General features: G+C 40.7%; 1 long non-coding RNA gene across 1 annotated transcript; it reads left to right on the top strand.

The window, feature by feature from the left end:
• Window positions 1-2,479: 2,479 nt before the first annotated feature.
• On the top strand, window positions 2,480-17,962 carry LOC122462119. The gene is made up of 3 exons (XR_006284476.1): window positions 2,480-2,629; window positions 4,079-4,167; window positions 16,229-17,962. It is a non-coding gene; the product is annotated as an uncharacterized LOC122462119 (long non-coding RNA).
• The last annotated feature ends 5,646 nt before the right edge of the window (window positions 17,963-23,608 follow it).

Below are 23,608 nucleotides of genomic sequence, written 5' to 3'. Positions count from 1 at the left end.
TACTTGGATCATTTACTTACCAGGCAAGGTGAAGAGCAATTTAGATTAAAGGGAAATGTTGGCATAAAAACAAATGGGTATGAGCTGGCCATGAACAAATTGAAGCTGGAAATTAGAAGGTTCTAACCATTGGAGGAGTCAGGTTTTGGAGCAACCCCCCATTAGGAGTTGTGGGGGCAAACAACTTAATCAGTGTTAAGAGAGAGCTCGACAAATTTAGGAGTGTGATTGTCTGACAGGATTGCTGTGATGGTAGGAGGCAGGGCTCAGCAGCTGAGGGACTCACTTCCAGTTTGTCTTATATTCCTAACAGCTCATGCTTCAGGGTTTCAGCCAGCCACCTGCAAGGATCAGGAAGGGATTTTCCCTCCCTGCACCATATGGGGTATGGAATAATCATCTTCCTCTGAAGCATTAGGGATTGTCATGGCAGGAGATGGGACATTGGACAGGGAAGGCCAGGGCTCTGAGGTAGCACTGAGTACTTGTGTGACTGGTTCTTGTTCTGATCTGTAGACCATTAGTTACCATGTTTCTTAACCTGGTTTTGCTTGTCAGTATTTTACTAACCTCACCAAGGAAGTCTTTGCTACTAAAATCTCTTGGCTGCAGAGTGATTTTTAATTACATTCAATTAAATGTCTCTTGCTTAAAAAGAAAAAAAATCAAGATTTTTTTTTTAATTTCATTGATGGGGGGAAATACAAATGTCATCTAAAATTATTCTGAATTGGACTCTTGTGGGACATTCATATCATTCAGAGGAGCTATCTGGGTGATGGGGCATAATGTTTGTTAGACAATAATAGCACTGTTGGGTGGGGTTTTTTTTGTTTTGTTTTGGCAATTTTCACTGCTGAAATTCCTGTCACATACTGAAACTCCTACAGGAAGCTAAAATGCCAGTACAAAATTAAACATTAAAAGTTTCAGGACTTGGGGAGACCCTACAAATTGTAGCCCTTGTGGAGAAAAAGTATATGTGTGTGTGTGTGTGTGGAGAGAGAGTCAGGAGGCTACCTTATTCTGTTTTCTCTCCACTCATACTTTTCAGCCTACCAGTACAACCTAATTACGATAAAACTTTTATTCTTCTGTACAAAAATAATTGCCAGAGACTTATCACTGAGAATTTGAAGCAGCACAAATTATCTTCAGCCTCCCTAAAGTCTTTGATGTACTGTTTGTTTGGAGTTTGTGCTTGCTAGAGGGATGTGATGCTGTGGATATCATAGATGAATTCCCTGCTGTGGAATAACTACCAGCTGTTTCTTTGAGAACTTTAAAACCCAGTGATTCACTGCAGAGTCAACAAAAGCCATCAATATGCTCATTATCCAAACCAGGAACCAAATAATATAGAAGGCAATGGAATCTTGATTATAATAAACAATGAGGAAAGTTCTCAGCAAAAGGGAGGAAAAAGCAAGTATTTATTTGCTAGAAATTATCTTTAAAAAGTACATTTGTAATAGCTTAAATTAAAATGACACCTTTTCAGGAAGTTTAGCAGGTGCTATCCATCTTGTATCCCATAATGAACTGTCTGCTATGTGACAGGCAGACCACTTTTCCTCTTCTCACTTTTCATGTATTTTTAGTAGTACTGTAATTGAAACAAAAGTCAGTTTCTCCAAGCCAATAGTCAGCTCTGATTTTAATGATGTGGGCTCTTCTATTGCCTGTCAAGTATCATCAGATAAGAGCACCTGGCTTCCACCAGCAAGATGGCATTAGGACTAGCAATTTGGGTGTGAGTGTGTGGTGGTTTCTGCTGGGTAAAAAAATTTAATTTGGGTATCTGTCATGATCTCACTGTGAGCATAGAGAACATGATCAGCAAACACTGGTTGGTTAGCAAACTGCTTATGAAAATCAATGGCAGATATGGCAGGTGAATCTTTGAAAAGAACCTTTATTTGTGATTTCTGGGGTTTTTGTTCTGTTAAATTATACTTGAAAAACATGTCTAGGTTCTGGTGGCTCCCTCCCCTTTTAATTTAAATTGAAAAGCTTTATCATTCTGTTGGACAAGGACTGGTTCCAAGTCTTTTCAGGCAACAGACTAAATGCTGACTTTAAAAATGCTCAGTGTTAAAGCAGTACAGCTGCTTATTCTTTAGCTAGATTAGACATTAGTTACTAATGCTCAGTGAGTCAATATTTTCATGCACTGTATATCATATTTCATGATTTTTGTATATTCCTTGTTATGGTGATGCTCAAAATACCTAATCAGCATAGCCACTAACCTGCCTGCAGTTTATACTAAGAGTGTTGTAATGATTGATAGTAGTTTGTATATGTTTCAAGAATTGTTAGTTATTTATTATAGACCTAAAATGATACTTTAAAAACGTACTGCAGAAAAACAAATGTTTTTGCAGGATGATCTTGTCAGCAGATGTTGATCGAGCAGAGAAAGTGTAGGTTCTGTTGATTCATTAATGCTGGTTGCTTGTTTTCTTGCCCAGAAACAAGAAAGCTGAGTGGCTCTTCGGTGATTATCTTGGTGGGAGCTGAGCAGTCTTGAGGGAAGAGCTCTAGGAGTGGCCAAGCCTAAAGAGATCGTTTGAGCTGAACTTTATATTATTGTTTTCTCTGTTCATAAAGCCAAACAGCTGGAAGGGTATGAACTTGGACAATACATAATGTTTGGATTTTGACAGCTGGGCATATTGGGAAAGCATCCTGCTCTCAGATCTATTTATGAAATCTCTTCTCCCACCCCCTCCGAATTTGGGTCATTATATCAATCTCCAGAACATAAAGTTTCCTGTCTTTGTCAAGCATTCAGTTATTTGAGACCTGAAACAAGATGCAGTTGCGTAACAGGCTTCCTGATATTTAATGAGTGAGTTCTTTCAGTTACACCACTACAAGCCTAGAAACTAACGTGGAATCAGGCCCATTTCATCTAAATCTATACAGAACTCGATGTAAAGTTTACTTCTACAAAACGATGCTTTCATATTTGGCAGCAGTGTTTGGCTTTCTTGACTCTAAAGCATTTTCAAAACATACGATGACAAATTAGCATGAAGAACTGGTTTATTTTAAGGACAAAATAGAGACCAGATTAGGGGGAAAAATCACAAGTTTTCCTCCATTTTGCTGCATTCCTAATTTGTAAAGTTAGCCAGAGAATAATAGACTGTTTAATTCTGTTTTGAGTCCTCAGGCTGGCAGTTTGATAAGACAAGCTGCTATTAATGTTGATTTGTTTTACAATTTTTCAAGACCTAACTGAAACTGTTCCAATCGGTGTAACAAAGTGTTTCCCAGTATGTAGATTGTGAGAGCGTATACTGAACTTCTTTGGAAAGGAATTAACATACTGTATAATCCATGGATGGTGCATGTATCCAGTCAAAGCATTGCGCATATTTAATTCTTTTCATCCATGGGTTGAATAGTCAATCATTTTTCGTGGGGTAAGAAATCTAAATTTTTAGTGTCAGAATAAAAAATGCCCTTTTCTTGAATAAGTCTGATATCGAAGAAAGATGATGAACTCTGAATGTTGTTGTTGTACTTAGAGGCCCAAACGAAGATCAGGGCCACAATCTGCTAGACACTGTACAAATACATCATTAGACACGATCTCTGCCCTGAAGAGCTTTCAGTCCAGACAACAATATTGTTACATGAGTAACACCTGACACCAAGATCAAACAATGTGAGACCATGGGTGTGATCCAGCAGGTTTCCCATTGACCTACAGGAGTTGGATCAAGGTCCAAATGCCGGGAATATGAACACAGTATGAGATGTCACCTATGATTTGAGGAACACATTTCCCTCACTTTTCTCTTTCACTGTGATGGTGCACAGCTAAAAAGTAGATTATAAAAGCAGCCCCACCCCCTCAAAGTTCCATGACATTGTGTAAAGCAGGGAAATATGGAAGAAGCAGTAAAATCTTTGGAGTAGGGGCCATCTTTTAGTTCTGTGTTTGTACAGTGCCTGGCACAGTGGGGTGCAGGTCCATGTCCAGGACTCATAGACATTTCCACAATTCTAGTAATAATAATAATTTTCTAACCCTGTTGACTTTCATTTGTTTAATCTCTTTTAGGATGGAGACTTGAGGAGCAAACATTAGAGTCAGAAATTCTGCTAGAGGTTATCATGAGGATAACTCATTCGACACTGCACTTGGTCAAGGTAAGAATTAAAAAATATAAGATCTATTCTTGGGCAGTGTATTTGCTGGCTGTAGGAGAATTAGAAGACAGAACTCTGGTCTTTCATCTTCAGACCATCCAGCTAAAGCTTTAAGAAAAACTATTTTCCCTGGTGTTCCAAGTTAATTATCTTGTGGGCACTTTACAAGTTTTGATGTAATTTGGGTCTGGTTATCATATGACTGGTGGTTTCAGACTGAGTGAGGGGAATCAAGAGTGGGAGAGAGCAGAAAAACATTTAATTGGCTGAGTAAGAAGGAGGCCAATAGGTAAACAGATTCACACACTAACACCATCTTAACATTCACAAATATCATCAGTAAAAATGAGGCAAATTCTTCTCCAAGGCAGCATTTGAGCAATGGAGGTCAAATTGTGCTGCAGAGCTTATGGAAGAATTAATTTTCTTTCCTCAGAAGAACCAGGTTAATATTCATTTTCCCAGAAACCTTTACAGTATGGTAGGATTTTCCAAAGTGAAAAGAAGATATTGGTATTCTGCTCTGAGGAGCTCCCAGGTCAAAGACAGACAAACAGATAAAGGGTGTTGGACAGGTACAATATATAAATGGTCAAAGTGGCAACTAGCCCTGCTTTGGTAACACAGTTACGTTAACCTGTTTTTGCTTTAAAATAATAGGGTTTATAAATGCTGCCCAATTACCCCTCAAAATTGGCATTTTCAGTCCTCAAACATCCTTATCATAAATTAGTGTACTAAAATTGAAACTATTGGAGGCCATTCATTCAGGGCTCCAAAAGCATAAATTTGGTGCACATGTCTAATTATTTTCATCCTCAACTAGAGTGTATGGAATGTGCCAGTGCATGGATCTCCAACACTGAGTAATTCCGTATAAAAAAACGAGACTGCCCATATGGGTGAGCAGATGAACTGCTGATAAACACTGTGAAATGGAGCAGATGCAGGAGTCACACCAAGGATTCTTTAGTTCGAATATTTACTCCCCAGGAGGAGACAGAATTAACTTGAATTCTACATCTCCGAAACTGCATAGGTATGAAATGCAATGATAGCATTATGAAACTGAGTCACCAGGGATGCTGCTGTGGAAGGAGCTGGATATTGCTTTAAGAACATACTGACGGAACGTAAAGTAATACAGGTTAGAACAATAGCAAAGGGAGTGCTGGGTTGCTATCCTGGGTAACTTCATTTAAATGATAATGGGGTAGAATATTACTGTGCCAGTGTTCTATTATACTACCTTTATTGCTGTTTGCCAAATAATTGATGTAGATTGAATAATTTCATCCAATGGAGGTTAAAGCCAGAGAATGACAGTTGCTTATTATAGCCCGATAGACTCACTGCATTCAGACTGGGTGATGTGCACTACGACTAAACCAATTAGAAGCTTGGTTCTCTACAAAATCACAGGCATTTGAAATCTTTTTATGAATGATCTAATTCATTGGTAATGTCTCTCTCAGGGCCCAGTCCTGCAGACGTTTATGTACAAATAGCTAGTGAAACTGCACATATGAGTAAAGATGTTCACAGGCATAAGTGTTTACAAGAGCAGACCTTCGACGGATAGCCCTAATTAGGTCCAGCATCTTTAATTCTTTTGAACAATATCCTTATTTAACACCATTCATCATAGTAAAGCTTTTTACTGATTCTCTGCTCTCCGACTCTATGGGTCAGATCCAAAGTCCAATGGAATCTTTCCATAGATTTCAATGTGTTTTGGATCAAGCCCTCTGTGTCCATAGACAAGACTCTTTCAACATGCTAGTTCAGAGCCATGTGTTTGGCAGGGGCTCTTTGCTGGGAGAAGTCTTGTAGAGAGTCTTTACTTAATATGGAGATGAACACAATGGGGTGATACCTCTTAGGCAATTCACAATAATACAATTTATTTCTTCATATCCCACAACTGACTTGCTTAGATTAGCTCTCATACCAAACTGTGATTTTTCCATTACGTATGTCACTTTTTGCTAAATGCTCATGTCCTTTTCTATGTTCATGTTTACTTGGGGGTAATACATAAATTCCCCTCCATTTCCAAAGAATACATTTGATCTAATGCAAGATACTTTTATCTGTTAAAGTGGGACCTAAATTCTTCAGCAAGACACTCTGGTTTCCAAGGCACTCTGGTGACAGACTGGAAATTCTGCAACAGCTTCATTTAAATTAAAAAGGGGAGGTTTTTTTTTTTTAATTTACTGATGACTCCCAACTCCATTATGCTGTAGAAATTGTGAGGAGAAAAGGGAAGATTTTTGGCAGTTGCCTTGGTGGAACAGTTTGCAATTATCTTCGAGAACTTATAGAGGATGGGTGAGAACCCAGAGCACTGAAGAAGGGCAAACATAGTACCTATCTCTGACAAGGGAAACAAAGAAGAACCCAGGGATTTATAGATTAGTTAGCCTAACTTCAATACTTTGAAAGATATTGGAATAAATGATTAAACAATCAATTTTTAAGCACCTAGAAGATAATTGGGTTATAAGGAAGAGCCAGCATGGATTTCTCAAGAACAAATCATGCCAAACCAACCTAATTTCCTTCTTTGACGGGGTTATTGGCCTAGTGGATGAGGGAAACAAGCTATATCACGTCTACTGGATTTTTAGTAAGACTTTTGAAACAGTCCCACATGACCTTCTCATGTGCAAACTAAGGGAATGCAGTCTAGGTGAAATTACTATAGGATGGGTGCACAACTGATTGAAAGACCATACTCGAAGAGTAGTTATAAAGGGTTCACTGTCAAAGTAGGAGGGCATATTTAGTGGAGTCTTGTAGTAGTCAGTCCTCCATCTGGTACTAATCAATATTTTCATTAATGACTTGGATGAAGTAGAGATAGAGAATATGCTTATAAAATTTACAGATGACACCAAGCTGGGAGGGGTTCCAAGCATTCTGGAGGACAGGATCTGAATTCAGAAGGACCTTGAAAACTTGTTGATGAACTAATTCTCCAGATGAAATTCAATAAATAAAAGTGCAAAGTACTTCACTTAGGAAGGAAAAATCAAACGCACAGCTACAAACTGGGGCATAACTGTCTAAGCGGTAGTACTGCTGAAAAGGATCTGGAGGTTATAGCGGATCACAAATTGAATATGATTCAACCATGTGATGCAGCTGCAAAAAAAGATGCTGTCATTTTGGGTGCGTTAATAGGCGGGTCAGACGTAAAACACAGGAGGTAATTGTCCTGCTTTACACAGCACTGATGGGGCCTCAGCTGAAGTACTGTATCCAATTCTGGGTGCCACACTTTAGGAAAAATGTGGGCAAATTAGAGCGACTGCAGAGGAGAGCAACACAAATGATAAAAGGTTTATGAAATCTGACCTCTGAGGAAAGGTTTTAAAAAAACAAGTCTTCAGAGAAGAAGACTGAGGGGGGACCCAATAACAGTGTTCAACTCTGTTAAGGGCTGTTGGAAAGAGGACTATAGTCAATTATTCTCCATGCTACTGCAGGTAGGACAAGAAGTAATGGGCTTACCCTAAATCTCCCTTGCTTTCAAATATGTCTATACTGCAATTAGACACCCACTGCTTGCCTGTGCCACCTGAGTAGGGCTTGGGCTAAGGCGCTGTTTAATTGCAGTGTGAATATTTGGGCTTGGGCTGTAGCCTGGGATCTGGGACCCTTGCCCCCCCCACCCCACAGGGTCTCAGACCCCAAGCTTCAGAGCAAGCTTGAATGTCTACACTGCAATTAAACAGCCCCTTTTGCCTGAGCCCAATGATCCTGAGTCAGCAGGCAGTTTGGGATTGTGGCATAAACACATTCCCTGGATGTTTCTGCTAAAATGTTTAACAGGGAAGCAGCTAACGATGTGAACATTTGGATTGTCATCATAGGTTTCAGGGTTAACACATTGCATTGAATGGGATAGTTCACACCTCTCAAACATTGTTTCAGGCTTTCTGCTTAACCTCTATAGGCAACTGTACCTTGGCTACACTGGATTAATCTTTTAAAGTTTTTTCTTTGCAACACTGAGGATACAATAATATATAGGAAATATGTAATTTAACAACAAGTACTTGGATTTTAGAGCATAGGGAACCAGGGGGTTGATTTTATGGCTAATTCTGCAACTGTGGCATTGCAGAGGATACAGGCCAGCATGCTGGATTAAGAAATTCACATAATGTCTCAACAGCCTGTCTTCTTTGGCTCTTGAGAAAGTTTTGTTACCAAGCAGCTTGAGAGAGCCTCTTTGCATGTAGCCCAATAGATGTAAATGTTTCACAGCATCCCTATCTGATATTTCTGTAAATATTAAAACCAACAAGGTTTATATAAACTAGGTATAATTCACACTGGACACGTCCACGTGCAGTCTGCCACCACTTGTAATGGACTGTGTGCTCTGGATCAGGGACTAATTATATCTGACCCAGGTTGTCCATGACAGTTGTGAGAGAACTTAATAAACTAGGTCAGTGGTTCTCAAACTGTGGTCCATGGACCACCAGTGGTCTGCGAGCTCCATTCAGGTGGTCCACAGAGAGTCCCCTCTAAGGTGCGTGCCTGGGCAGCCACACGCAAGACAAAGTGCCACCAACCTAATTAGTGGAGCCGCGCAGGCGTGGCTCCACTAATTAGGTGCCTGGACCTGGAGAAGATGCACAGGTGAGGTGGCGGCCTTGGGAGGATAGGGGGTAGGTGGGAGGGGGCAGTGGCGTGAGAAGAAGGGGTGGGGGGAATCTGGGACCTGCAGGGCTGCGGCGGTCAGAGAAAAAGGTGACTTTCCCCAGCTCCAAGGCTGCAGCTGCCTGGGGGAGATGGCCCTCCTTCCCTGTCTCAGCTCTTTGGTGTGGGAGAGACACCCCCCCTCTTCCTCCCCGCCTCAGCTCGGGGGATGCTGCAGTGGGGGAGAAGGCGCATTAGAAAGGTAAGATGACGGATATTACAATATGAGTAGTGTGCTTTTATTTGTAGAACAAAAAAAGTTAATTATGGAGGTGGTTTTTTTTATATATAGCGCTTTTATCCAAAGTGCTTTAGAATAGTTAGCTAACGGTACAAACAATATTTGGAAAGATCATTAAGTGGCCTGCCGGGACCCTCAGCAATTTTCAAGTGATCCCTGAAAAAGTTTGAGAACCACTGAACTAGGTGTTAATCCCAGTGCAAAGGCTGCTTGGCCACTCTTCGCTAGTTATTAATTGGTCAGAGCTTGTTAACCGGACAAGCTAGAAGTTTCAAAGGATTTGCAAATAAAAGAGGTAAAATTGTACCTTTTTAATAACATAAGACTAACAGACCTGGGGAAATTATTCACTGTAAATGATCTTTGTTTCTTTCCCCTTTGGTTCAGGAAGAGGTTGCAAACAGAAGGCGATTTTCTAGAATTTATTCAAAAAATATTTGACACCTAATTTCTGTGAATAATTCTTGGTCTGCTAATCATAGAATATCAGGGTTGGAAGGGACCTCAGGAGGTCATCTAGTTCAACCCCCTGCTCAAAGCAGGACCAATCCCCAATTTTTGCCCCCAATCCCTAAATGGCCCCCTCAAGGATTGAACTCACGACGCTGGGTTTAGCAAGCCAATGCTCAAACCACTGAGCTATCCCTCCCCCTAGACCAAAGCTCAAACCACTGAGCTATCCCTCCTCCCTGTAAATTTGCAAGTATAGAATATATATAATTTGAGAGGTTTTGGTTGGCTCACATATGTCACAAGATATTCTGTTCCCTGATTAGATGGGTGTAACTCTTAATGAATTGCTCTTATTCAAAAACCTGTGCTAATTCTCTATGGTGATTCTCGGCTATATTTTTCACATAATAGTAAACGCAGTATCTGGGGGAAAGGCAGAGTAAATGGTAATTAAGCTTTTGTTTTTCGGGGGGACCCCTTTTTATTTTCATTCCTCTGTGGGCTTCTCTGGGCACGAAGGAAGCTGGGTGAGCAGTACCCTGTGAAACAACTTTAATTGCATTCACCCATTGCTGACTAACAAAAATACCAAGGGGTCAGATCCTCAATTTGGGTGAATTGTCATTATAGCACAATTGAAGTTAATGGAGTTATGACAATTTGTGACAGCTGAGAATCTGGCCCCAAATATGTTTTGGTTCTAGCAGCAGTAGCTTGTAGTGTTTTTTAAATCAGAAGATCTGCTAAGTCCCTTTGACAGTAGAACTTGGGCAAGGGCTGCCCTCAGTGTAAATCACTGTAAGAGTGTAAGGTAGCTTTGGAGTCAAGGGATCCGGCAGTACCCACATCTTCATATGGCTGGATGATGGGGGGGGGGGGGGGGAATTCAGGATGGAACCCAAAGTCCTGATTCAGCAAATCCCTTAAGCACATTAAGTCATTGTCCTGAGTGGGACAATTCATGCACTTAAAGTTAAGCACATGGTTAAGTGCCTTGTTGGATCAGTGCTTGAGGGTATGTCTACATTGCAATAAAACATCTGTGTCTGGCCCATGTCAGCTGACTCCAGGTTGTGGGGCTTGGGCTACACGGCTATGTAAAATTGCAGTGTAGTTGTGTGGTCTTGGGCTGGAGCCTGGGCTCTGGGACTCTTCCCTCTCGCGGAGTCCCAGAGCTTGGGCTTTAGCCCAAGCCCAAATGACTACACTGCTTTTTGTAGCCCTGCAGCTCATGCCCCGCAAGCCCAAGTCAGTTGATACGGGCCAGCCATGGGTGTTTTATTGCAATGTAGACATACCCTTTCTGCCCAAATATTTCATAAGCAATAAGGCAAGTGGATATCATAATATCCATCCTGTAGGTCAACATGTCCCTTCACCCTCCTGTGGAAACACCACTGTTAATCAAGGATACCAAAGGTTCTGCATTATTTACAAGCACAGAGGGGAGAATTCTCTTGAATGTGGAAGTTATTCTTAGCTGCAATCAGTAATACACATATAGGGTCCTGCTTCATACTAGATTGCTTACTGCTGTATGCATATAATATTTTTTTAAAACCTCTGTCAATATTGTTGGAAAGATGGATTTTTTTTTCCTCTCTCTCTTCCTAGAGATCATCCGGGAATACTCAGTAATAAGTAATATTAACATATTCTGGATTCAGGCAATATCCAGCAGCACTGTGTCTAACATATGTAGCTATGTCTTGCAAATTAAATTTATTGCTGTAATTACTGTAATTCATTTTTTAAGATAAGTAGTGATATGAGTAGCTGCTTACATCTAGGCATCCTTCATTCTTCTAATCCTCCCCCTTAAATATCAATATTCTTTGTGGGCTTTGTTAAAGAAAGTCTGTATGATGTATATGCAACATAGTTTTTAAAAAGTGTCTAGCTATTCCAGTGATTACCAGAGGAGATGAGACAACATAAAACAAAAGCCTCTTCTGGAAGTCTACTGGGATTATTGCTCTTCCTTTTGAAATTCAGATCTTTAGAGAACATTAATGCTGTAGAAATTTTGTCTATAATCCAAAATAAAAATACATTTCTAAGAGGAATGACACCTTCTAAAGGGAGCCACATTAGACCTTGCTCTTTAAATGTGCATTTTTTTCCAATGACACATTTAGATCCATCGGGCCAGATTCTCAGCTGTAATTGGAAGAGGGCATTTATCTTATGCTCTTATACTTCAATACAATTTCTGGAGTATATTTTGTTGAATGAAAGTAGCCCATAGCAGAATGTAGAGTCCTGAAGTAATGTAACTGAAATCTATCAGTCCCAAAACAAAAGGAAAACAAAGTGTTCTTTTTTGTTTTTTGTTTTTGTATAAAGGCAATGGGCTGGATCCTCAACTGATGTCAGTCCATTGAACTCCAGGAATGGAGCTAAACCAATATACATCCACTGAGGATCTGACTCTTTAAAATCTATGGAAATGACACCTGTTGTATTGGTTAGCCATTTGTAGATAGCAAGCTAAGACTCGGCAAGACGAGATGGGGGAGAACTTATGAGTTGCAAAAGCATGATTTCTGTGGGGGGGGAGGGGGGGGAAGGCTGCAGGGAGAGATGAAGCAGCCTGTAAGCTTCTCTCCATGGCATCATTTCCCCCCTTGACCTTTGGAGATTTCTCCATATATGGTAGTGCATATACTGTCAGCATGAACCGATGTGGTGCCTTCAAACCCATTGTGGAGGATGGGGGTGGGGAGGAAGAATAGGAAGCAGGTCAGCATCCTAAGAAAGCTGATGTGCTATGAGAACACTTTAAACACACCCTGTATAAGACTCCCTCAGTAGCTCTTGTTTCTCATGCTTATTTGCACAGGAGAGCTGGATCTCTTAATGAGCTGCTGTGCCTAGCATCCAAGCAGGGCTGCTGCCGGCCAATCAGTTTTGTTCATCATACTAAAACTTAGGCTGCTGTAAACCCCATCTCACAACCGCATCTGAAATAAAAATGGTGAAGAAGGCCTTTGTGTTTTCAGGCCGTGCAGAGTTGCTTAAAATGTGACTCTTAGAGTCAGCTTTTGGCTCAGGAATCTCTTCTAACAGCAGTATATAAGAGGGGATTTGTTACAAGTGAAAACGTATATGGCCAGTTGCTGTCGTTCCCCCCCCCCCCCCCCCCCCTTCAGCTCCAACATTGTGCTCCTTTTATTACTGTTCCTAAGGATTACCACATGGCCCTTTGGATACCAAAAACTGAGTTGCATCAAAGAGACAAGTCCCCAGCTTTTGGTACTTTCAAACCTGTGTTTATCACAACAGCAATGAATACGTGGCTGCTTCTGTATGCAGCTCCTGGAAACAGAAGTACATTAAGTGACAATGTTTTCACTAGCAGAGGCCCTGGGGACTGTCAGACAAAGCAAAAAGCCTACAAGAATATAGAAAACCAGGAGTTCCATTCAGTTAGTCATGTTTACATTGTGTTTCAGGTTTTAAAATGGCATACAGTGTTTGGCATATATTCATGTTATCGTTTGTGCTTCTTATATCATTTTTGTTTAAAGAATGTTTGAAAAGACCATTTTAAATAGTAATTTAGGCTGGTAACATCAAAGGGAGTTAGGCACCCATTGGAGGTAAAAAAGAGTCGGGTACTCAACCCCCTTTGGTAAAGTCATAGTCCTAACATCCATCACAAACCCAGGAAATCAGTCTGTAAATAGCTTAGGGGTAGACAGAAGGCAAATTATTATTTTCTCCTGATAGCCTAGAATACAAGCACATACTTCAGTAATATTGTACCTACAGTGGGAGCAGAGCTTCCTCAAATATGACAGGATAATCGTCCAAGTTTTGGAAGGGAAAACAAGAAGGGAGATGAGGACACTCCAGTATTAGATCAGAATGTTCTGACAGGTTTGCAAAGCACATACTGAAATATATCGTCATTCCTTTGCTCTGTGGCGTCCATGTTCTTTTTGGCAAGACCAGCTTTTGGAGCAAAGTTATAGCTTGATAAAAATGGCTGTTACTTGTGCTTGGTTTTGCTGTATTGATGCCCTTATTTGAGGTATATGATCTGTAACAGTGGTTCTTAACCTTTCCTGTACTGTAACCTCATTTTACAACAGGAAAAAGTTTTCAGGATCCTACCTTCTCCTGTCTAGCCATGCTATTTTGAATTTTCGTAAAGCCAAGATATTTTGATGCTGAAATGCCTTATGCCACATGGGATTTGTCATTGGGTGATTCATGCTTTCACCATTCTCTTTTGTAGGCTGGGCTTTTTGGTCATATTACATCTCCCATAATATCCCCCGGTCTCCTCTCTTGGTGAGGAGAGGCCATCAAATCATGGCAGGGAGTATAGGGTCCTTATGGCCTTTTCTGACCTCTCCCCAGAGTCCCTGCGCAGATCCAGACACTTTGCCTCCTGTTGGAAGGCTGAAGGAAAGCTGGGCAGATTTATAACACTATGTATGTATATGAGGGCCTGTTAAACATTTTCCATCAAAACTGTTTTTAATGGCTAAATGGGATTTTGACTTTTAATTAAAAAAAAAAGGAAAATACCAATTGTCCATTAAAAACCATTTTGATGGAAAATTTTCAATGACCCTTATGCATAACCATATTTATAATATTTTTAACTCTAAAGCATTACTTAGGTTCTGTAAACTCCTCTTTTTGGCAATCTGACATCAGAACTTGAGAAGGATTGGTGGCTGTAAACAGAAAAACCCTAGAGTGGAGAAGGTCAAGTCCTGTCTGTGGGATTCCATGGAGGGAATTGAATCCTGAGTTTGGCCCACAGCATATTGAATGGCATTTTGGGATAAGAAAGTGAGAGAATACGCTGGTGAGATTTTTAACTCTTAACATCTGAGCAGGAGAGTTGTCAAGTGATTAGATTAGGGAAAGAAGAGTCAGAAGTCCTAGCTATTGACTTCAGACATATCCCTTAACTGTAGATATTGCAAGTTTGCCAGGTTGTAAAATGAACAAAAGGCCCAAAATGTTGTTCTCCACCTATGAATCATAATTGAACCTCTGTTTCCAAAATGCTCCTCCAGGCACTTTCTAGGCCACAGGTGTCAAACATGTGACCCACCATGGGCCGGACCTGGCTCACATTATGTAGTTATGTGGTCTTCATGACATACGCAGAATCTCAGTATTCATTTAAAAATGAAAGTGAAGTTTCTAGCCGTGCTGGTTGCAGAGACAACCTTCCAATGAGAACGGTGTATGAATTGATGTCATGATGTGTGCCTGATTCTACAGGCAGCATGAAACTCTGAACCTTCACATCCCATACTAATCTAACTGAGGTGTTGACTCTAAAGCTCAGTGATTATACTTTGATGTCAACCTTAACTATTCCCTCACTGATTAGCATGTCGGTTTGAATGGGAATGAGGTGCTGAAGGGGTGAGAACTTGGGAATTGTTGGGAGAGGAAAAGCAGAGACATGCAAAGACAGAGTGAGAGAAACAATGAAAGGAGGATGAGGAAGGAATAAGAAAGAGACAAGGAGCAGAAGCAGTGGTAGAGATCTGTCTGAATGTGACAAAATACTGAACAAATAAAAGTTTAGTTATTTACATGGTCATATTCTTCCTTTGATCCATATGCAACCCCCCCACTCCCCTGACATCTGAGGGAGAACTGCTGTGAACTTAGGGGAGTAATGAAGTACTGAATTTATATCCCAGTCCACTGACCACAGTTAAACATAGAATCCAGCCCTCACCTCCAAATAGGTTTGAAACCTCTGATGTAGCCACGAATCTCCCCAAAGTCAATCAGATGTGATGTAGTCACCACTTTATTTTGCATTCCAGGCAAAGTGGGGAAATTGCTTTAGGTATCCACTACTTATCTGATTTGTAATTACCTTTTACATACATACAGCATCATAATAAAATTTCTTTAAGGCTCATGCCAACTGTTGACTCCATTGCAAAGAACATTTTGATTAAGTTTAGAATTTCGGATAGGAGGTGATAATTATCTGGTGTTGACAGAGCATTCAATTTTCTAGGTCTGAAGTTTATAAACAAACCCCACATCATTGTGAGGCACATTAGCAATTGAAATACCCTCCTAAATCACTATCTCTATAATGGTATGTCTCTGCAATCAATCTTCCTTTTCTCTAAAAATAAATGTGGGGGGAATTTGCATAATTGGCCATGTTTGATAAAAGTCTGATGTATAATGTTGTATTTTAAACACACTGCTACCTGGAATCATGATGAAATATCAACATGTGGAATGTAAATACAAAACAAACATTCAGTAAAGGATGCAGCTGACAAGAGCTGAGAAATGGCATCTAGTTTTAAGGAGAGTTACGGTTTGATCTAAATTATCTTTGTCATGCCAACATAAACCAAGGAAATTCTGAATATTATACAGTAGCTGAGTGTGTGTACCTGGTTCTGTTGATCCGCATTGTACTGTTATGCCTGACAGGTGCCTGACAATAACTTGGTTTTATGTTCTGCAGTTGTTGGCAGATTAATGCTCCCTCATTCTTTAAAATGAAAGGAGAAATGTGTAGCCATTTCTTCTCTGTCTCATGAGACAATACGCATAATCTCAATGTTGTTATGACACATGTGATCTTATCCTGTTAACAACTCGATTAATCTCATGCCTGTAATCTTACTCTGACAGACCAACAGCGAGCAGCTGGAGAGCTCTGCAGCTAATACGTTATCCTTTTTCACGGTAGATGACCTCGATGGGAACTGGATCAGGTCCATAAAGAGCACTTAATAAGAGAGAAAATCCTCCGTCACTAACTTGATAAGTAGTGGTACACTGATTAGCTCAGTGGCTCTAAAAGGGTCAAGGGCTATTTAATTCCACCCATCCCATTACTCCAGGAGCCAAAATATGATGGAAAACCAACCATGCTCTTTGTTTTTGCCTTTGAAGCATGTGTAATTTGCAGAGTTTGTTTTTTTCAGTGTGTGCAGGGGTCATAGCACATGGTAGAGCAAGGGACTGGGGATTTCTGGGTTCTATTTCCCACAATTAATTGTGTACTCGCATTTGGAAGGTGGGTTGCAACCTTTTAAAATGTTCGGACCAATGTACTCTATTCTAACAAAAGCATGGTGTTTATATACTACATTCTCTATACCCCTTTAAGCACCGTATTTCCCTACAGCTGTTACTGCTACTAAGAGAGCCTGCAACTGAACCCCTTTGTTGGAAAACATCCTGCACTTGATTTCAGCAACCTCCTTTGTAAGCTTTGTTTGTAAAGGTGAATTGCCATATTGTCAACTGTTAACATGACCCTCACAGGTGAAGAGATCCAACTGAATTGATAATTTACTGAGCTTTGTGCATCACACGCAATTACATTTTCCTCACACATCCCCAAAACCCCTGGTCTGAAATGCATTGCTTTATTATTACAGCAGTAGTTTGTTAAGATCTTTGGTCCATTTAATGTGATTAGGTAGCAGCCGTCAATCCAGAATGGGTGTGGCCTGTTGAACATGTGTCCCTTTCTCCTCTAAACCTCTTGGATCCGCTTTCCTAGCACTTCAAGATTTAAGGTGTAGAGGGCCTGAGCATTTGTCACTTCTGTTGATTTCACTTCTGAAAACTAGGTTCATAGAGTCTTTCGTAGAGTCTGGAGTGCGCCCAGTCAGTGCTGAAAACATTTTTAAAAACAATAGAAAATGGGAATCTAATTTGAGGCTCTGGCACATGAAACATCAGGGATTTAATATTTAGGGTGTTCAACAATGCACGGGTGTATAGTGAAATTTTTAATGGCCCTGACATTGATATGCTAATTGTACCTCCAGGCCACCACATTTATATAAAAGAAGGGACAATACATGTTGCTCTGTTTTTAAATGTAAACCTCATTGACCATTGCATTTCGCCAGCCTGAAAGTAGGACAAACTCCTCTCTGTTACCATCAGCGGCTTGTAATATCTCAACTGCTGTGAGATAAATGAGAAAATAGGTCACTTTTTTACTCTTCTATGATGATACAAATAGCGTAAAATCCATAGTCTCCTGACAGCTGTGTCATAACACAAAGCTATGCACTCTCTCACCCTGGGGCTGTATGATATACTGCACCTGTACCCACACACACAGAAAAGATGGGGCAGTTCTGTCAGCTTGTGATCTGGAAATGATCTGCCCTGACCCCCTAGGTATCCAGTAGTCCTCGGCACATAGTGGCCACTGATTTATAACCCTGATTTTTCAGGTGCTATGAGAGGTAAATATTAATTATTATGTCTGTTGTGCTATATGCTCTGTAGGTTCCTGAAATCCCATGGAGGGGGGTGGGAATTGAGGGAAGAGGAACTTCCAGTCCCATGATCCTCTCCTAACCCACGACTCATGGGCCCTAAGAACATGACCAATGTAATTCAAGCAATGATACATAACATCCTTAGCTGTCAGTGATTTACAAGGGAAGTTCAAATAAGGTTCCCAATGCCATGGCAATGTTAAAATTAAAACACAATTAAACTGCTACACATGATATCTTCAGGGTGATGATCTTACATTGCAGAAGAAACGTAAGACACCTAATTTCCATTTCTCTATAGATATGTTAGGGAATCAGTGAATGCTTCTGAATGGCATTTACACTGAGGACAGGGAGTTAATGAGTAATAAAACAAGACTGCATAGTGGAATGAAGAAATTATCATACAGTATTATACAGAGCCATACTTTGTTTCATTTTTTGTTTTTGAACCATGACAGCATCATTAAAGAAAAACTTAATTCATCTTTTCTTTCCAGCTGAAAGAAATAGTCATGCCTGTTTTGTATTCTAATTCCAATTCTTTATTTATTTTTAAATCATCGGATACTTTTTTCCAAATACACAACGTATCTAAGAATCGAGGTTGGTGGGATCCCCTTCCTAATGCAAAACATTGTAAAAAGTAACTTAATCTGTTTCTGCATTGCATACAATATGTTGCAAAATGTTGTAGTCATCCTATCATAGTAAATGATGACATTTCCCATCATTAGCATGTATATTAACCTGACTGTACACTTGGGCGGGGGGGCAGGAAAGTTCATTTGGAATGAGGAGATAGACAAAGCCTTCTAGCATGGGCGGGAGCTGCTATCTTACATTTGCACTATGGACCAGATTTTATACCTGAAGGGTATCTTGCACGATCTCACTGGGAGTGCTTGTGGAATAAATTACTAGTCAGTGGGAGTGAGGTTATCACAATCTGAATATATAGGGCCATAGGTCACTGAGGGGATTGGATTATTTTCTGATTCTTCTTCTTGTAACCTTCTGTGTGACTTGTACACCAAAACAAAAGTTCCAAGGGCATGAGCTAACAGAGGCAACCAGATATTAATTTTAGAACACTATGTGTGAAATCCTGCCCCCCTTGAAGTCAATGATAAAACTCCCACTCAGTGGAGCTACGGTTTTGCACTAGTTTCCTGCCCCCCTCCCCGCCCCCAATTGTAGCAGCAGAATAGACCAGTGACCTCAGCAGAGTAAACCTGGTGAGCTCTGCTTAGTCATACGGTTGCATTTGCCAGCCCTGATTTCTCATCTGGGCCAACAGGCGTGGTATATGCAAATCCATCTTCTGGGAGACTGTGGGAATGAATGTCTTGTGTTATTTAATAGTAACCCCTCTGCCTGATTGGCCCCTGTTAGAGCCAATCTCTAATGTGAATCCAGCTAGTCCTCCATGGCCAATAACCCAATGGGTGCATGGAAATATGAAAGTAAGGAAAAAATCGTGGTGTTGACATGGATACAGATACAGACATGTTTGACTTTTTAATTCAATACCTCCCATCTGTTGTCTATGGATTCCTATTCTGGCTGCCTCTTGATGAGCCCATTCTTTCTGTCCTGGCTACATTACTGCTTCATTATGCAATTTGATACACTGTGGGAAGCTGTCTTCTTCTGCAGTGTGTACTAAAGAAGTTACATGAATATTTGTGGGTCACAAACAATGTTCTTCTAAACCCATGTTTAAAATTAGTGTGATGGGTTACACGATTTTATCCCTGCAGTGCATTTTCTTGATCATCCTTGAGGATGTACATGTGCAGACAAGGAAGCTGCAGAGGGAATCTATGTCTGAGTGAAAACACCTGCTCATAAATAAAATTTTGATGGCGAAAGTCCTGTTTGGTTTTTACTGGTCTCCTCTATTCTTTGTTTACAGCATCAAAGCACAAGTCCAGTCACTGTTTGTGCCTGGGACGCCTAAACTACAAGTTAAGACACATCTGTTGTAAATAAGAAAGGAAAATTTTTAGAACACGGCTGTCTAATAACAGGAGAAGTGTCCCAGAGGAGCCTAAGATTTTTGTTTTGTGCCCTTTGCATACTGTTGCTATTGCAAAAAAGTTACCCATATAGAACCAGATCCTCAGCTGCTGTAAATGGGCATAGCTCATTTGATTGCAATGGAGCTATGCTGATTTCCACCAGCTGAGGTTCTGGCCCTTATTTTCTTTTCTACAAGGAGTCTTTGAATTTAGCAAGGAGCTTGAAGAAATATTTTACAATAAGCCTGGCTTATGTCTTGAAAAATGACTGGTTGAACCATATTATTGGTTGGAGGCCAAAGCTTCTGTCCCTTGCCTCAGGGCAGGCTTATAGTTTGCTGAATGATGTTTCTTGTTTAGGCAGCTCCAAAAGCCTTTTCCTGTTATTTCCAGACTCACTCCATGGATTACTCTGCTTGTAATGGTATCTTGACACATTAAAAATGGGAGGTTTTTGGTTATGTTTTGTCCCCCTCCCCCTTCTCGTTTGTGTGCCATACACTTCCATGATTTGGTTTGCCACTTATTGAATTTTCAGATACCACAGTGATGGGCATGGCAGAAAAGCATGAAGGGAATTCCCATGTCCTGCAAAAGCAATGAACCCAATAAATGAAGGACGGGAATTCCTAGGGACATGACCCAACACAGTTGTATTCCTGACTCTGTGTGTGTGTGTGTATGCGCGTGCATGGTGTGTGTTTTTATTACACTGTTAATACTAGTCCTGGTCCTACAGTTAGATCAGCCTGGGCACCTACCCGCATCTAACCCCAGCTGTCTTCAGAGTCTCTTTATTTTGAACTGGAAGTCTTAAAAAAGGTGTATTGTAAAATCTAAAGGAGGAGAGGTCTGGTCTGAGCACAAGAAACCTGAAGAAGAAAAACCTGGTCTGGGGGTAGGTGGTTAGGATTTGTGAGCTATCAGGTCAAGTCCTTGTTCTGCCAGGGTGATATAGAGCAAGATTCTAGAGCAAAGGCCTGAGCCTGAGTCAAACCAGGACCCAGGGTTCAAGCCCTGTTGCTTTGCAGTATAGACGCAGCCCCACTGGACTTGTGTTCTGGGAGTCCACCAAAAGTATTTCACAGTCCCACAGACTAACTATTTTTGTCCTCTGAACAGTCAAATAGGATGGACGGTCATGTTTTCCCACAGTGCACCATGAACAAAGGGTAAAGTGGCTACATTTTGGGAGGGTGCTAGGAAGTCTGGGATATGGGCAGTTGAATTTGGGCCCACATAATGCAGTGTTGATGCTGGAGTCCCAAGTTGGGAGCCAGAGATCAACAATTCCTCACCTGGGATTACACGTGAGTATAGATGTTCAAGCCATACGTTAACAAACCCAGGATCTGCTAGCTTGAGTTCTACAAACTCTGGGCTTACATTGCAGTGTAGACATGCCCTTAGTTTCCCTATCCCTCTGTTCCTCATCTGTAAAATGGGGATAATGGCACCTGGTAAGACATGTAACTTTCTATCTCATTTTTTCCTGCCTGTAAATTTGGGGTTATAGTGCTTAATTTCTTGTCTCAGAGTGGTATTGTGGAGATTATTATTTTTGAGCTGCTCTAGAGATGAAAAGCACAGACAAAGCCTTAGTCCTGTAAATAGGGGTAGCCTTTCACATCCACAGGAAGTGCCAATTCAGTGAAGGTACCACATGGGTGAAGGGGTCCATGTGGGTTGGCCAGTTTGCAGGATTGGGGCCCAAGTTCTTAGTAGAATATTGTTGAAGAAAAAGATTTTATTTCCCGTTTGATACGCTGAGGAGATGGATAAAGTAAGAAAATACCATATAGACCAGATCCTCAGCCAGGGCTATGCCAATTCACACCAGCTGAGGATATGGCCCTGTCTTTGAGGTATTTCCCCCCCCCCCCCGCCCATTTTTAAAAAATGAACTAGCTATTTCCTTTTTTCTAATAGATGAAAGAACAGCAAGTCAAAAAGGCATCTTCATACCACTCTGCATACATAACTGAGGCTGAGCCCATAACAACAGCTCTGCTTCTGTTATCACAGAGCAGAGCCAAGAAGACAAGACAGATCTCAAGATAAATTTGTCGGCCATTTATAATCAACTCTTAACATGTTTGGACATATTCCTTATTTCACAAGATAAATTGGTGCTTTATGTAATGTAGGAATTTACTGTTTTGTGATTATTAGTTTTAGGCAAATTGACTCTAGATTTATTTATCTCCTGCTATTTTAAAAAAAAAATCCCTGTTGTAATGAATCTACCAGCTTCAGTATTTTGCAAAAGGCAATGCCCTAAACATGTACATCGCTAATCAGGACAGCAAGAGACTGGGGATCTTTCAGTGTCTTCTCTGTGTGGCTCCAGGGATTAAAGAGAAGGGTCTTAGAAAGAGGCTTATTCCCAATTGTTCTGCTTTGCCTGATGAACCGCAGTAGATAATATATTATACACCCTCTTGAGTAATTACAGATTGAAACTGAGATACCTCGACAGGTCTATAAATAAGAGACAGCTAACTAAGGAACAACCTTCTTAATGACCTCTATTCAGTGTAAAAGTATTATCAGATCAATGTATGTCTAAAGTTGGTATAGGAATACAGCTGCATTGATTCTGAATTATAACTAAACTGTAAAAATTTAGCCTAATTTGACTATTTTTTGTCATTTTGTTAGCAAATTGTTTTCTAAGGATATGTGTTTTCTGAACAGTTGATGGACCTTAAACACAATGCAATCTTTTTTAATTTGTGTCCCGTCTTTTCCCAGCAGATTATATATAAAAAGAGAGTTTCTTGGACTTTGTCGCTTGTTCTCTGCCATGTACAGTTCTCCCATGCTGAACCTCCGCTGATGTAAAGGCCTTTAAACACCGTATATTGGTGGCATAAATTAGATCAGCCCTTAGGCTGCTGTAACTCACCTCAGGCTGGACCACTCTCTCCTATGCTGAGCTGTGATGCCACAGAGAATTAAATCTTGTGGCTGTAAAGCCTTAACAAGAAATTTAAGTCTTTTGTAGCCAGAGGCAAGGACGCTTCAATCCTTTTAAACACTGGCTGAAGAAAACCTTCTTCCTCTTCCTCTCACCTTGCCCAGGTTGTGTTTGAATTCAGGCTGTGCAAAGCAGTTTACTTTTTATTTGACCTTGGCCCTTGGCATCTGTGGGAACTGCTCCTAAATGTGCTGTGAAAAACCCACTTAACTGGCATTGACCTCCTTTTAGTCAATGACCTACCAACCTGTTCTAAAACAGCCCTTTCAGGGAAGGGGTCACTTGGAAAATGCCCTTTCACCACTAGGTTGTTAGCTGAATGGAGGTAACAGTTTGTTCTGGTGAGACTGTGGTTGCTATGTTACTCACAGAGCTGTGGGAAAAGGAGATTTCATAAATATGGACACCTTCACCAACAACCAAATTGCCACTTTCCCTGATTAAGATTCATATTATTTTGACACAAACCCAACTGGAATGGCTAAATGCATTCCTACTGTAGGTAGATGCCAAGCTATAGAAATGAGTGCCTTGGGGCCTGCTTGCACCCAGGCTGTTCATGACCTGAAGTCTCAAAGTGGATCATGGGAAATGATATAGAGCGCTGCTCAGCTCTTCTTTCCCCAGAATGGTGCCCAGCTCCTGTCCTGCAGCATTGCATATGTGGCAGCTACTCTTCATGAAATAGATTATTATTTAGGCTTGAATTCGATCCTGGTCAGGATCTCACAGAGCAGACTCCATAGCCAAAGCATTTCAA

The sequence above is a fragment of the Chelonia mydas genome, chromosome 10 (genome assembly GCF_015237465.2).
Source record: "Chelonia mydas isolate rCheMyd1 chromosome 10, rCheMyd1.pri.v2, whole genome shotgun sequence".
Lineage (NCBI taxonomy): Eukaryota > Metazoa > Chordata > Testudines > Cheloniidae > Chelonia > Chelonia mydas.
This window is presented reverse-complemented; position numbering and strand designations above follow the sequence as displayed.